Here is a 14,891-nt window from a genome sequence, read left to right on the forward strand (position 1 = left end):
GTCGTTGTTAGGGCTGTGCTTTTGGCTGTAGATGGGAAGAACAGGTGAGCTTTGTCTTGTTTGTCTGCTTGCATATGCGTGATCTAAAAAAGTGACTATCCATTTCTCTAAGGATACCTGATGAGCATTAAAATACAATTGCAAGAATAATCAGGTCAGACTTCAAACAAATGCAAGGAAGCAGATCTGTTGAAGAAAGAGATACCTTGTTATGTCATTTTCTCTGAACCGTTCTTAAAGGCTGATCTTTCTCCTGGAGATCAAACTAAGGTTCTTCAGCCCAGGGATGGAACCCAGTACTCTTGCCTACAAGCTGTGGGCAGATAAGAAGTCCCAGTATGAAAGATAAAAGATGAAACAAACAAACAAACAAAAACAACAAAGAAGGATCTCTCCAGAGTTTGCAGCACTGTAGAACATGGCAGGAGCAGACTTCTAGGGATGGCCTGTGCCTCTATGGTTTGTGTGTGTGCAGACATGGTTAGGAAGCACAGTGCACTGGGAGAAGTACCCTGATGTCAGTGAATTGATCTCCTGGACATGGGGCCAGCTTTGGGAGATCCCTGGTTTGTGGCAATTTGTAGCCTTTGGAGAGGCATGAGGCTCTTGCTGTGAGCCCACAGTATCACAGAATCACAGAATGTCAGGGATTGGAAGGGACCTCAGAAGATCATCTAGTCCTACCCTCATGCCAGGGCAGGAACACCTAGATCAGGTCATAAAGGAATGCGTCCAGGTGGGTTTTGAATGTCTCCAGAGAAAGAGACCCCACAGCCCCTCTGGGCAGCCTGTTTCAGTGTTCTGTTCCCCTCACTGTGAACAAATTTTTTCTCATTTATGTGGAACCTCCTATGTTCCAGCTTGTACCCCTTGCCCTATCTTTGGACCTCACTGAGAAGAGCCTGGCTCCATCCTCCTGACACTCAATCTTTACATATTTATAAACATTAACGAGGTTACCCCCTCAGTCTCCTCTTCCCCAAGTTAAAGAGACCCCGCTTCCTCAGCTTCTCCTTGTAAGGAAGATGCTCCACTCCCTTTATTATCTTGGTGGCTCTGTGCTGGACTCTCTCAAGCAGATTCCTGTCCCTCTTGAACTGAGGGGCCTAGAACTGGGCACAATATTCCACATGCAGTCACACCAGGGCAGAGCAGAGAGGGAAGAGAACCCTCCTCTACCCACTAACCACACGCCCTCTAATATACTCCAGAATGCTATTATCCTTCTTGGCTACAAGAGCACAGTGCTACAGTGGTTCCTGGGGTTGTTCTTGCCCAGATGCAAGACTCTACACTTGCCCTTGTTGTATTTCATTAAACTTCTCCTTGCCCAACTCTCCAGCCTGTCTAGGTCTCACTGGATGGCAGCACAGCTTTCTGGCATGTCAGCCATTCCTCCCAGTTTTGTGTCATCAGCAAACTTGCTCACAAAGCACTCTATTCCCTCATCCAAGTTATTGATGAATATATTGAATAGTACTGGTCCCAGCACTGACCCTCAAGAACTCCACTAGATACAGGCCTCCAGCTAGACTCTGTCTCATTGACCATTCTGGCTTCTTTCCTTCAGCCAGTTCACAGTCCACCTCTCTACCCAATTGTCCAGACTACACTTCCTCAGTTTAGCTGTGAGGATGCTATGGAAGGTGGTGTCAGATGCTTTGCTAAAATCAAGATAGACCATATCCACTGCTTTACCATCATCTATCCACCTGATTATATCTTCATAAAAGGCTATCAGGTTGGTTAAGCATGACTTCTCCTTGGTGAAACTGTGTTGAATGCCCCTAATGACCCTCTTATCCTTGATATGCCTAGAGACAGATCCATGGATAAGTTGTTCCATCACCTTTCCAGGAATGGAAGTGAGGCTGAGTGATCTATGGTTACCTGGGTCCTCCTTCTTGCCCTTTTTGAAGACTGGAGTGACATTTGCTTTCCTCCAGTCCTCAGGCACCTCTCCCATTACAGTATGCCTATACTGGCGTAGTTGGAAAAAGTCTAGTGTTAAATTGCTGTTTGGGTGTAGCAGAAATGCTAAGTCACAGCTTGAAGCAGTGATTGAGCACCTGGTGGGAAGGCAGGGCCAACCCAGGGGAGCTCAGGTGCATGCAATGTACTGGGGTGACCAGAAAGGGTGCAGCCAGATCTACCCCTTCCCAGACTTCATTTAAGGGTTGGCAGTGGCAGTGAGGGTATCTTGCTGAAGATCTCTGCCTACCTGAGAAACCCATGATTTCCTAGATGTCCTACTGAGATATTGAGAGCAGTGTAAGCAAGGAACCTCTGCAGGTCTGTGGTTGCTGGGTTAAGAGGGCTGGCTAGAGGTTCTGTTGGCTTTGGCCCTAACGCTGGTGGGTAGGTTGACAGTCTGAGATCTGCCCTACCTGGGTTAGTGGAGCCTATAGTTTAGACCTTGACTCTCCCTGGAGGAGGAAAAAACAACTTGAACAGCTAACCATAGCTCAGGTTTGGTTTGGTTTGGTTTTGGTTGGTTGTTTTTTGTTTGTTTGTTGAAGTCTAGATGCAAAAATATCATATTACGGTCACTTCACCTACAAGAGGGACACTTTCATGCATCAATGGGATGCTAACGCTTGGATAAGCCTGTGTTTAAAGTGGAAGTTCATCTGAGAGAGCAGAGGTCTCCCACGGACATTTCCAGCTATGAGAAATGCACTCGCTGACCTGAATGGCCATGACACGTGTGCAGATGATACTGTTTATCTACAGCCTCTCTTAGCACATGTGCAACCTTAGAAAGGCACTCAGAAGCATGTGTTAATGGCTGCCAGAGGTGCTGTGTGTGCGGAGTGGTCTCTGAAGACCGGACGCTCCATCTAACTCTAGGGCTTGGGTTTTGCTGGAGTCCGGAGAGCAAGCACTTCTCAAACCATTCTCCTTCCTCAACAATCAGCAGCCAGCGCTGGGCAGCGATTCCCAGTGGGCGCTCGTTTTTACGAAGGAGCGTCCCGAAGGCCTCTCTGTGGCCGCAGCTGCGGCGCTTCCTTCCCGCGGCTGGCAGAGGGCAGCAGAAGCCACGGAACCGGCGGCGGAGGCCGCGCGGGGCGGGGCGGCACGGCGGCGCTTCCCGCGCGGTGCTCAGCGGCTGTGCTGCCTGCAGCCGGGTGCGGGGCGGGCTTTTCCTCCGCGGGAGCGCCGAGCTCCTTCAGGCATTGGGCTCGACAGCTTCTATTGCGATTAGCCCGGCCGCTTTGCGGAGTTCCCCCAATGTGTTCATGATGTGCGTCCCTCCAGGCTCCTTCCCTGGGCAAGCTTGCAGGCAGCACTGCGGCTTTCTGGGCGTGGGCATAGGTTCCTAGTTAGAGAGGCGGTCTGTGGCTGAAGCCCGAGCAAAGGAGGCAGGAGAGCGGAAGGCAGATGTACGGGAAAAACTTGCTGCTGTGGTAAAGGGATTTGGAATCTCCCCCGATGAACCGCTCCCTCCCCATGAGCCATTTGGGGCCCTGGGACACCCCTTCTTGGCCCCAGGGTGGTGCACAAACGGAGCCCTGGGCTTGGCTTTGCATAGAGCTTTTTCTCTCCAGAGCAGTTGAGTCCGGCCTCGCATTGATTTCCATTTGAGTCAGGCACTTCTTAAAAGCCCCGGAGGGAGCTTGCACAGCATCTGTGTCTCTGACGTTTCCAGAGAGAGCATCTTGCCAAGTATCTTGGTGTGTCGATAGCTGAGGGAATCCCTCGGTAACCTTCCTGAGGATGCTTCTCTCCAAGTCCCCTGAAACAGGGCACTCTGGTGCCAGACATTCCCACAGGAACTGCAGCCCTGTTTGGAAAGAGGCCGTGATGAGCACACTCCATGGCCGCTCTGGATGTGGCTCTCCTCCCCTTTGCATTTTAGGAAGGCTCTTTGCAAGCAGACGGTAGCCTTACAATATCTGAGTAGCTTTCACAGGTGTTTAACCCCCTGTAAAGCTCCTCCTGCAGGTAGTGTTGTTTTCTAACCCCATCCTCCTGGCTGGCACCAAGGCTGCTCCTTGCAGCGCATCCACCTGCATGCAGCACTGCCTCCTTGGGGCTCGGAGCTTTCTGTGAGGGTGAAGGCAGCTTTACCATCTCCATTCAGCGCATGACTTAATTCTGTAATGTTTTACAGTGATGTGATTATCAGCCCAAGTTAAAAATATTTTTAGCAGCAGGCACTAAGCCCTCTTCTTTAGGGGAATGTCTTGGCAGAGGAGTTGAAGCAGTTTTAAATAGGTGGCTTCTTGGTGAGAAATAACCTTTCCTGAATTGTCTCATCTGTTTTCACCTGACAAAACTTTCTTTGTTCTGGTTTATTATTATTATTTTTTTTCTCCTGGGGAGACTTACCAGACCTTATCAGCTTCCTCAGCAATGGAAAGCCCATATCGCTTTTCGAGGTAAAATGAGAGTGGAGAAAGAGATTAAGGCAGAAGCTACTGAAAAATATTCTGACTTCTTTCTCTTCAGGTGGGGATGGAAAGATGAAAAGGAAGCAAATTTCCTTCTGAAAATTTCTTACTGCTGTTCTATTTGGGAGAGAGCTTGAAGTAGGAATACAAGTCCTTAAACAAAAATTCAAGTTCGTAAAAACTTCTATTTCTGAAATCACTGTGGTGCCACTTCTAAAAGGTGATCTATTTTGATCTCAGTAGGCTGCCAGCAACCCATCCTTGTATCTGGTTCCTGCTAGCAGGGCAGTGCTGGAGCCCAGTGCAGCTGATGCACAGTGAGGTCTGTTTGGTTCCTGACAGTGGCACCATCGTATGGCTGCAAACGGCTGCCCAGTGTCTGTGGGAGAGCTGAAGGGCGTTTCCATGGTAGGAAGGTTTAGCAGTGCTTGGTGAGCATGCCTTGGATGGCTTTTAGGATGACTGGAGTCTGATAGCTGCACTTTCATGTATGTTTTCCTACCAAGAGTTAGAAACCTCTCCCCTGCCCCCTCCCCTTTCTCTCTTACCACTGTATGTGTGTTCATGTGTTCTTTCACAGCTTTCCTTCACAGCTGCAGTGTTTAGTGAATGAAGTACTGTCTCTTCAAACAGCCTTCTCGAGAAGCCATGCTTCTTTGTGAGCAGCCAAGCTATTTTGCAAGCCTGGTCTTCTTTATCTTGATTTCATTGGTCTTCCTGGCTCCAATTTTTTTTCCTTGGTTTCATTTCTAACTTTCTGTTCTTTGAGCAAGGCTTCAGTATTTTGCATGCTGATGTTAATGAAATGTTCAGGCGAAGAAGCCTAATCTTTGGGAGCTGGAGGAAGAAAATGAAACCCACATCTCCTTACTTTATTCTCTACCCTGTACTGTGTATTTGCATCAATACATTCCAATTATCTGACCTCCCCATAGATCTTCTCTGAAGCACCTCTGCTTCATTGAATGCACGTGATATCTAGTGTTTCCATTAAATGTGGCTCTTCAGTCTTTCTTCTTTTGCCCATTGTAGGATCTGCTCCTTTGCCTATTCAGGTGCTGCACAGTAGTACTCATCACCATTGTATCAGACTGATTCACACATGGTAATGAACTTAATTTCACACCACCACTACAGGGAGTCAGGTTATTTTTATCTTACATTAGTGAAAATTGGCATGCAGTTCTTAAAGGAAAAAAAAAAAGCAGAGAATAGTTTTGGCTGTCAAACTGAAAATATATAGGGTCGTGATTTTGGAATACTTTACCCCCCAGAGGTCCCTGCAATGAAGCTTCTCCTGGGTAATAGAGGCTGCCCAGCACACCTGTAAGGCAGACCCAGGACATCTGTAGAGCAGGATCTGCTGTGCTTCATTGTGCTAATTCAATCTGGCTGTGAGGTGGAAAAGAAGTTGCTGCAGTGACTTTTTCTGCTGCAGCTCCTGGCACTTTGGCTGGCATCAGATCTGCAGTCCACTGAACAAGGTCTGCTGGGCTCCTGGCAAAGCATGTGGCTATGCACCATGCGTGTAAGCTGACTGCAGCCTCCTGGAATTAGCAGAGCTTTCATTTCTTACCTCTCTGATCACCTCTGCAACTGGAAATTATCAAGTCTTCATCAAAATCTTGGGGTTCTGGATGTGGAGAAATTTCTGCTTATGAATGAAAATGTCCTCTTGGAAACTTCTGGTTGGAGACCTTTCAGATTTGCTCCAGAACATGTGCTTTTCTAAACCCCACCTCCACATCCTCCTCCCAGCCAAGGGAAGCTGTCTAGTGGTTGCATGTGTGATGCCCAACGCTACCCCTTTTGTCTAAGAAATTAAAGTAACCTGATTAACTAGGATGGAAGGAATTAAGCCTGCGTTTGTGGAGATGAGGACCAGCAAGGTCTCTTAACACTTGTTACTCTGGGCTTCCTTTGATTGGCATATCAGCAGCTACATGCCATAAATTACCTGGATAGATTCTCCTGTGCATCTGAATGCAGAAGTGAAGCAGAGTGTTATTTTAATTAATATCTGGTGCGTGATTTTCCAGGTGCTGTGCAGCTCCTATCTTGACTTGTAACCTCTGTTCTTTCAATTCTGAAGTCTTGTTTGTGCTAACAGTACTGCATGCCATCCTTGAACCTGCTCCTGGCTTTCTGTTGCTCCCTTGTCCCTTGACAGAGACCTTTCCTTAAAGTGAGTGTGTTTGTGATGCCTTGAGGAGATAGGAGGGGCTTAGGGACTGACTGACATGATCTGTTGGCAGGTTCTAGGTGTTCTCCCACATGATGGGCTGGAGGTGGTGGCATGGATTCTGGAGTGAATTAGCTTGAGAGGTGTTCCTGGATGCCTGTGGGTCCACAGCAGAAATCTTGGTACTCCCACTGTATTCCATTAGCAGCAAAGTGTGAGGTTGCATGCCTTGGATTAGAAAGCACTTGAGGATGTCATTTACTCGGGCAGATTTCCCAGCTGACTGAGCATTCCTATTCCACTAATTACGAACCAAGAGGGTGTTGTATGCAATGGCACCCAGACAAGAGGAGCTTTCCTCTCTAATGGGGGCAGGTTGGGAAAAAGCAGAATGGATATGCTAATTGTTATCCTCTCCCATTATATTCAATCAGTTGGAACAAAGTAAAGCTTCCTTTGGTAGCTCCTGAGAAATGTGGTGCTCAGATGCTGCAGCTGGCTCCTTCCAACAGCCAGCATCCGAGTCAGCGCTGTAGATGAAGTGTATCAGGAAGGGATAACTCAGAGCCAGGACTGGCTGGAACTGCCAGCTTTTCTGAAGTCACTGGAATAGTCAAGGATTAGGGAGCAGATGAAAGAGCTGCCCTACCCAGATCTTTGTGAAGCGTTTGACCAAGCCGGTGCAGGACTGCGTTGTTTTGTTTCTAGCTGGTGTGGGACACAGGAAGATGGAGTTGCTTTTTCAAATTTCCCAGAACTGAAGATGTGGGGCTGAGAGGAAGCAGTGACCCCTAAAATCCTACCAACCTCTGGACTTCCCTCTGTGTAGGGCTGCTCTCGGTCAGGTGTTTTGATCTCAGTCCTGCAGCTTTGGGGCAGTTACAGCATGCCTCTTCTCAACTTGAGTGTCCTTCAAATCCCTGGGCCCAAGTTTTCCTATTTGGCATTGCCAGAAGCTGTGCATCCCCCTGCCAGGCAGCTGATAGCAGCAGAACATCTGCCTGCCTCTGTGCCCTGTGGCTCTTCCTCCTGAGCATAGCTGCTTTGCTCTGCCATGTGTCTTCCTACCATCAGATGCATAATTCCTTTTGCTGGCTTGTGCTGTTTGTCTCTCATTCTGTTGCACTAAAAACCCTCCTGAAGCAGATAGGCCCTGGAAGGGCCTTGCCTGTTGGTGGTGCATTTGTAGTAGCAACTGACAGATGAATCCTCAATGCTCTGTGCAGGAAAAAGTACCAGATCCTGCCCTTGTGCTTAATGCTATCTGCTGGTGGGCAGCCTGGTAGGGGGACGGGGTGAAGGGAGGCAAAGAGGACTATTTAAGCCTCCACTTTGCCCCACTTCTGACAAGCAGCTGGTGTTGTGGTTTTCAACATACATCTGAAGGTGTTTCTGAGATGGGGATCACTGACAGTGGTAAGGAATTAGGGATGAAGTGGACTGGAACTGGTGGCTAAGCTGGTCCTCCATCATGCTTCCACCCCTAGTACCAGCAGTTGCATATGACAGATGCGTGACAAACTGCTTAAGTACCAGGGAGATAGCCCGTGGGGATGCTTGGGGCTGGAGCTGTCCCTTTTTTGGTTACTTCACCACTTGCCAAGAGAAGGTTATCACAAACCTTTTTAAGCAGCTCCTTCTCTCATTAAGCGAGCTCTGGCTCAATGTTGGCTTCCCACGGGGCTGCTCCAGGAGGCAGAGATTGGAGTGTCCTGTCTCCTGCAGCCACCACTCACCTTAATCTCGTGAAGAGCTCTTATTACCTGAGTCTCTGCTGTTTTGTTTCAGCTAATTAGTGCTGATGAGATCCACTCACTATTAGGCAGTCTCCTGTTCTTCAGCTTCCTGCAGCCCTCATAAAGTTTACCAAACATGGCAAGATATTAAACCTTTCAGGCACCATAGCACAGGCACTGCAGTGGCGTTGAGAGTCCTTGTTAAAGCAGCAGATTCAGCTGATGTCTTTAGGAACTTCGTCTCTCCTGCTGACAGGCTCCATCTACAATGAAGTTGTGTGGCTAACTATCCTGCTTGATGGAGAGGATCCTAAAATTGCTACTTCAATGAAAGTACAGCCAATCTCCAATGCAATAAGTTCTGGAATCCGTCAGAATTGATACTTCCCTTGGAATTTATGGTCTTGGTGCCCAAAGCTCAGCCACATCTTTGGGCCAGGAGATTTGCTGCTGCTTGGTGTACAACTATAAAAAGGACTCAGTTTCATTAAGCTGTGATGAGACCAATTTCTTTAAAAGGAGAGATTCAGGCTGGCATAGAAAGCTGAGGAAGGTGTTTAGAGGGAAGGTAGGACATGGGATAACATTCTGTGTAATTTGAGCATATGGCATTTTCCTGAGACTTTGGCTAATGCTGTCAACTCCTGCAATTCAGTGTGAATCTCCTGTTGTTTGGCTCTGTTTCAGGCTCCTGGTTTTGGCTTAGTGTCATGTCACTCTCCACACAAAATGAGTTCGGTTTTGTGGGGCCCAGAAGGACAGAAGGATCCCAGATCAGAAAAGCAAGCCAGCAGCTATCCTAAAGCCAGCCCTCCCTAAAACCAGCTTTCCTATGCAGTTGATTTATTAGCATTATGCACCTAAATTGCTTAAGCATATTTGGACTTCACAGGCATACACAACGTTAGAAATAGAAATGCTGAAGCATCTAAAACCTCACGACTCCACAGGGGGTTTTTTGAACTGATGCTGCTATTGTAACTGCAAAAGAGATGTGCCTGTGTCTAGGTCTTTCTCTCCAGGTTTAGTTTTGCCCTTGCCAAGGGACTGCAGGACAAATACAGTTTCTTTCAGGCCCATTAGTTTTTATGAATTTGTTCTACTGCCAGCTTATATTTCTTGAAATTCAAGACGATGAGCTAGCCCTCCTAAAAGAGCTCTGGTGCTTCTCCACGTAGCTGGGTCTGCCTTCTGGATTTTTGGGTGAATGCATTCTGTCAGAGAAACAAGGCTCCTGCTCTTTGCTCTGCCAGCATCTGCTGGGGCACAGACCTGGAGCTCAGCAATGGCGTGTAGGAAGCTTTTTAGCTCTTTGAGCTGTTGGATGGATATATGAGCTGAGCATCTATGTAAGACTGACATATAGCCATCCCAGTGGCCATGTGGATTTTATTGTACGTGTTTGAATATGGGTAAAACTCCAAATACATTGGGGTTCTTATCTGAAGCAGCAAGGATTATGTGATGCTTATGAGTGTTATGTAGCACCTCGGGCATTCCTTGGCACTGCATGTAGATCAGCACCTTTCAGGTCTAGCAGAAGTAGAGGTAATTTTCCTCAACCTTTCCACACTCCCTGTTTGCTCTGTCATGGCTTGCCTCAGATCTCAAGTGAACCATCTGAAAGCTATGCCCTGGCCCATTGCCCTCCTCTTTCCCTCCTGCACACTGCTGCAATGCACCAACACCTTCTACAGGCGGTGCTTCCCTTCTTGACTGCTTTGCCAGGTTTGTGGAGACTGCGCTCCTGGTGGTGGGAGCCACCTTGGCATTTGATTCCAAGGTTAAGCCCCACCACTGAGTTCTTGAAGTGTATGTGTGAAGTGACAGATTGCATAATGTATGTTGTGGGATATAAAGATAAAGCTGTTTCCTTTCACAAACTCTGAGATTTAGGGCTGGAGGCTTTCAGTGTGGGAAAATTTGTCTCTTACAGGAACCAGCAGTTTTTAGCTCCACCTGCTTCCAACCACCCAGCACAGGAGATGCCAGCCAATGGGTTTACTGGTAAAGGGGCACCCATTTATGTCCTGCTGAAATAAAGCTTTGAAGAGGGCTACCACTTTACACTGTGCTGGGGGAAAGGTTGTTCTTAGGTGTTTCTCAGGCACTAGGGAGAGCAGAACGCTTTAAGTGGCTTTTGTCCCTTTCAGGAGCTTCACTGTGGACATGCTGGAGTGGAGAAGGGAGGAGGATTGCTTATCATGGGGAAAATTGTTACCTTTCTACCTCAGCCCAGCGCTGTGCCCGCTTGCTAGGTTCTGGCCAGTGGTGCAGCCCTTCCTGCACTCTGTATAAGACTGAAGTTCTGCATTACTGCAGCAGCAACCCAAGGCTCTTCTCCCTGCACAGAGGAGGAAGAGTTTGCATGGGTGGCTCCAGTTTGCCTGTGCACTGGGAAAACCAACATCATTTTGGTTCTGTTCCTTTGCATCACTGCTAGACTCTGCTTGAGGGCTGCAGTGTGGTGCACAGCACTCTGCCTGTGTGGGACAGCCCTGGAGGTTGGGATGGCAGTTGCAAGGCTGCCAGCAGCATTCAGGATGAGCCGTGACCCCCATCTCTGACCGAGGATGTAGGCAGGTGGCTGATTTATGGCCGTGGTGAGATAGGGGTCTCTCAGAGTTAAGCTGTAGGCGAGTTGCCATGGAGACAGGCTAATAAAGCACCAGGCAGCAGCCGGCTCTGACGATGGAAGCCCTGCTACGGGTGCAAGGAGCGGGTGGGTGGAGAGAAGGAGCAGCTGGCACGGTGGGGATGGAGGGTGAGCACCAGCAGAGTGGGACAGGAGTTGGCTTTTTGAGATGGCCCTGGATGCTCTGAGAGGGAAGGGGGTGAAGGGAGGAGAGATTCCTCTTCCAGTCCTTTTGAGGAGGAGTATGTCTACATGGTGCTCCTCGGGGTAAGTGGCAGCCTTTGATGAAGGAGCTGGACCTATGCACATCATGGAGCATCTCCTGTTTTTGCATCAGCTACTTGTTTGCTTACTGGATGCAGGTTGCTTTCTTTCCTAGTAGCTCAGAGGGCCTCAGAGTGGATGGGTGGGGGTGTCAGCTTGCAGAGGCCACCCAGTGCAGGACTGGTGCAACAGACTTGTGACCATACTCATGGCTAGATTGTTTGTAGAGAAAATGGGACTTGCCCCATGCCAAAGTGGGTGCCTGTATGCAAGAACCACTCTGACTGGAGTACTCCCCTGGTGCTGATGAGCCTTCAGCCTCAGAGCAGGTTTCCAGCACCCAGCAACTCTGAGGAGCCACGTGTCACTGGGTCACACCTCCATCAGCACACTGCTTCTGCCTTTCGGTGTTCCTTGGATCAACCCTGACTGCTGCTATGTAGGAGCTGCAGCTCCCTTGAGTGCTGGATCTGGGTGTCAGATGGAATAAATGTGGATGGCACAGGCTTGCTTCAAAGAGCTTGGGTGTGCCGGACCTGTGCTGCACATCTCTAATCCCGTGATCCAGCCTGTACCTTCAGAAAGGACCATCCAGTCTAAATGCTTCACTAGGCTAGCAGTTATTAAATCTGCAATCCTTCTCAGTTCAAGGGCACTGTAGTATAGATCTAAAACTAAGCACACTTCTATTCTGGCTGGTTGAACAGGATGGCAGAAGTGAAAGGCTTAGCTAATTATAAGCAAGATATTCCCAGGCTGCTGTACTTCCATTTTGAGAGATTACTCTTCAGTAATATGGTGACAGCCTGAAAGTTTAACCTTGATCATCATAAAAAGGGTTTTGCCTCAATGCCATCTCATTCTGGAGTGTGCCAGAGTTCAGGTAAGCATTTCAACAAGTAAAGGAGAGGGTTTTTTTCAGTAGTATATTTTAAGAAGGAAATAAAGCTTTATGATGGAGGGATGCATTAAAAGATAATTGATCACAGGTCTCAGATGATGTTTTTATGCCTCTGAAATAGATGGATGTTATCTACAGAGATTGATGTTTAGAAGAGGGCTGTCTTCTTCCAAACAGAGCAAAGGTCAAGACAATTCTGGCTGACTATGAGCAGCTATTGATAACATTGCCTTCTCTTTCAGAAAAGGTTTCCTAAAGCAGGGCTTCCTGAGCTTGTTAATGCCTTCTCCCCTGGCCAGAGTCTCAGCTTCTCTGTTGATTGAAGTTATCATGTGTGCTGAAGACTCTTGTGTCCTTATGTCACTAGCCAGATGACAGGAGTACTCTCGATTAGTTGGAATCTTCACTTGCTGGGATGAAAAAGGTTTATTTCTTCCATTAGGACTGGGGCTTCCTTTGATATCCCCACTGCAAGGAGGGCTGGCCAGCCCTTAAGGGGCACAAATCGTGCAAGGCTTTGGAGCCTTTCCAGGAGGAGTAGTGTCTGTGACTTGGATGGTAGAAATTCTGATTACTGCTGCTTGGTTAGCTGGTGGTAGACCTTGCTGTGGAGCACAGGTTCCTGCTCTGCCAAGGTCTGAGTGTGATACGACCTGGATCCAGCGCATCTGGAAGGATGAGAAGGGTGCGGTGTGCACATCCACTGACCTCCTTCTCACTTATAGTGGCTTTAAGTGGGGTACCTTTTGCAGTGCTGACAGCTGTTCATGTGACAACATCCTTGTAGCCCTTCAGCTTGTGCTTCTTTCTGTCTCTGAGAGGGAAAGGGGTGAAGGGAGGAGAGATTCCCCTTCCAGCCCTTTTGGGGAGGAGTATGTCGACATGGTGCTCCTCAGGCTAAGCAACAGCCTTTCTGTCTGAGCCCAGTTATGGCCACTTCCCCCACTTTTACAAAGGGAGTCTACTGTATGTTATGGCTGCAAAGGGAGGAATTTTGTATAATTTGGGGCTTGTTAGGAAAACTTTTTCAATAAAGAGCTTCATGCCCAAGACTGTTTCAGGCTGCTGGCAGTGGCAGAGGAGACCTCTCGGTGAGCCAAGAAGGCATCTGGGAGTGGAGTGAGGTATTCTGTTCCTGGGGAAGTCTGTATTGCTGTTGCTTATGGATGAACAGGCCTCAAGAGAACCACAGCCTCTGTTGCCTGAGATTATTGTTAGTACTACTTAAACCTATAAATCTTGGAATGTTCTTCAGTATGAGCCATTTAAGTCTTGAGTCACTTGTCTCCGGATACGCTCATCTTGCTGATTGTGTTTCATGACTCTTCTACCCAAGGCAGCTCTTGCCAACAGCTGAGTCAGTTTGGAAAGGAGGAAGAACAAGCATGAGGGCCTCCTCTGCTCTGATCCTATAGGGAATCAATGCTCCTGAGTTACCAAGGTCCTGTGCGTTGCCCTACCCCTGGGAATGGTTCACAGCAGTGCTTTCCCATGGAGTGTCACTTCTCCATGGGAAGGTCGTAGCTCAGGTCTTCAGGACTCTTACTTCTGTGTGTGTTGGGCCTCCCGTTGAGCTCTCTCCTGTTCCCTTGCCAACACTTATTTACAAGCATATAAATTAGGAACAGAAGGAGATGTGCTGTGGAAGAAACTCTGAAATAAGCAGAAACTTGGTGTCAATAAGTATGGCTGGCTTGTTGTTCCCTGGACTCTGCTGTGTGCTTTGAGTGGGAGATGGACTCGATGATCTGAAATCTCTTCCAGTGTGAATTTTCCTATGTTTTCCCACAATTGTGGAGGAAAAAATAAAAAGCTCCTCTACTGGCATGCACACATATCTCATTCTTCTCTTGAATGATGCTTTAGATTCTTCTGGGAAGCAAGGATTGGGCTATGGAAATGCAGAGAACTGGTACTTGGACTGGATTTAACTGTTTACATGCTCTCCTTCAGATTCTTGCCACGATGTTGTCTGTTATTTTTAGTACTCAAAGGTATTTTTGAGAAGGGCAGTGATACTTATGGTTATCATCCTTCCTCATCCTCAGTGCAGAGCAGTGGTTATGTACCACAAAGTCACAACTGCAGCTGAGTCCTGCAGAGTGTTCCACAAGGAGAGCTCTGCAGGGACAATATATTTTGAGTGCGCCTTACTGTCAGCTGTTGTCTGCCCAGCTTCAGCTGTGGGGCTCTGCAGAGCCTCTTGATCCCAGCTGGCTCTGGCCGGTGCGTCCTGCATCACTTGTCTGGCATCGCGCTTCCGCTGGGATCCCCGCACTGCCACTTTGTCCTTGCTTTTACTGCCTACTCCTCGGAGCATCTGAACCTGTCTTCCTCCTCCCGCCCTTCCTCTGCGTTTGTTTTCCTCCGCGTGCCGTTTTATTGCAATATAAGCCTCTGGCAATTCCAAGTTGCAGTCCCAACTTTCCTGCCAGGATTTGGGCCTCGCGGGGACGAGGCAGCAGCTTGACAGGGTCCGGGGCACAGCATCCTTCGGGGTGCCAGCCGCCTCCTCGCAGAGCCTCAGCGCCTCGGGGAGCGCCCACCCTTCAACAGGTAGGTGCTGGGAGCAGCCCGCTGTGCTCCGCTCGTCCGGCGCTGCAGAAAGGATGCTGGGCTTCAGCGGAGGGCTGTGACATCGCTTGGGGCAGGGAGGGCGGCGGGGTAAAGGAGCTGCCTCCCGCTCCGATCCGCACAAAGCGGGTGGTTAAACCCTCCTCCGGGCCGCGGGGAGGAGGAGGAGGAGGAAGGCGGGGGGATGCTGCTTCCCTCCCTCCCT

General features: G+C 48.7%; 1 protein-coding gene across 1 annotated transcript in view; it reads left to right on the forward strand.

Moving 5' to 3' along the window:
- Window positions 1-2,218: 2,218 nt before the first annotated feature.
- The window catches only part of LOC100543162 (gamma-aminobutyric acid receptor subunit alpha-3), a 75,998-nt gene continuing 63,325 nt past the window's right edge, over window positions 2,219-14,891 (forward strand). Inside the window, exon 1 of the mRNA XM_010715274.3 lies at window positions 2,219-2,292. The gene's annotated coding sequence lies outside the window, so the exon portion shown is untranslated. The remainder of the gene's footprint in view (window positions 2,293-14,891) is intronic.

Source organism: Meleagris gallopavo, chromosome 9 (genome assembly GCF_000146605.3).
Source record: "Meleagris gallopavo isolate NT-WF06-2002-E0010 breed Aviagen turkey brand Nicholas breeding stock chromosome 9, Turkey_5.1, whole genome shotgun sequence".
NCBI classification, from domain to species: Eukaryota; Metazoa; Chordata; class Aves; order Galliformes; family Phasianidae; genus Meleagris; species Meleagris gallopavo.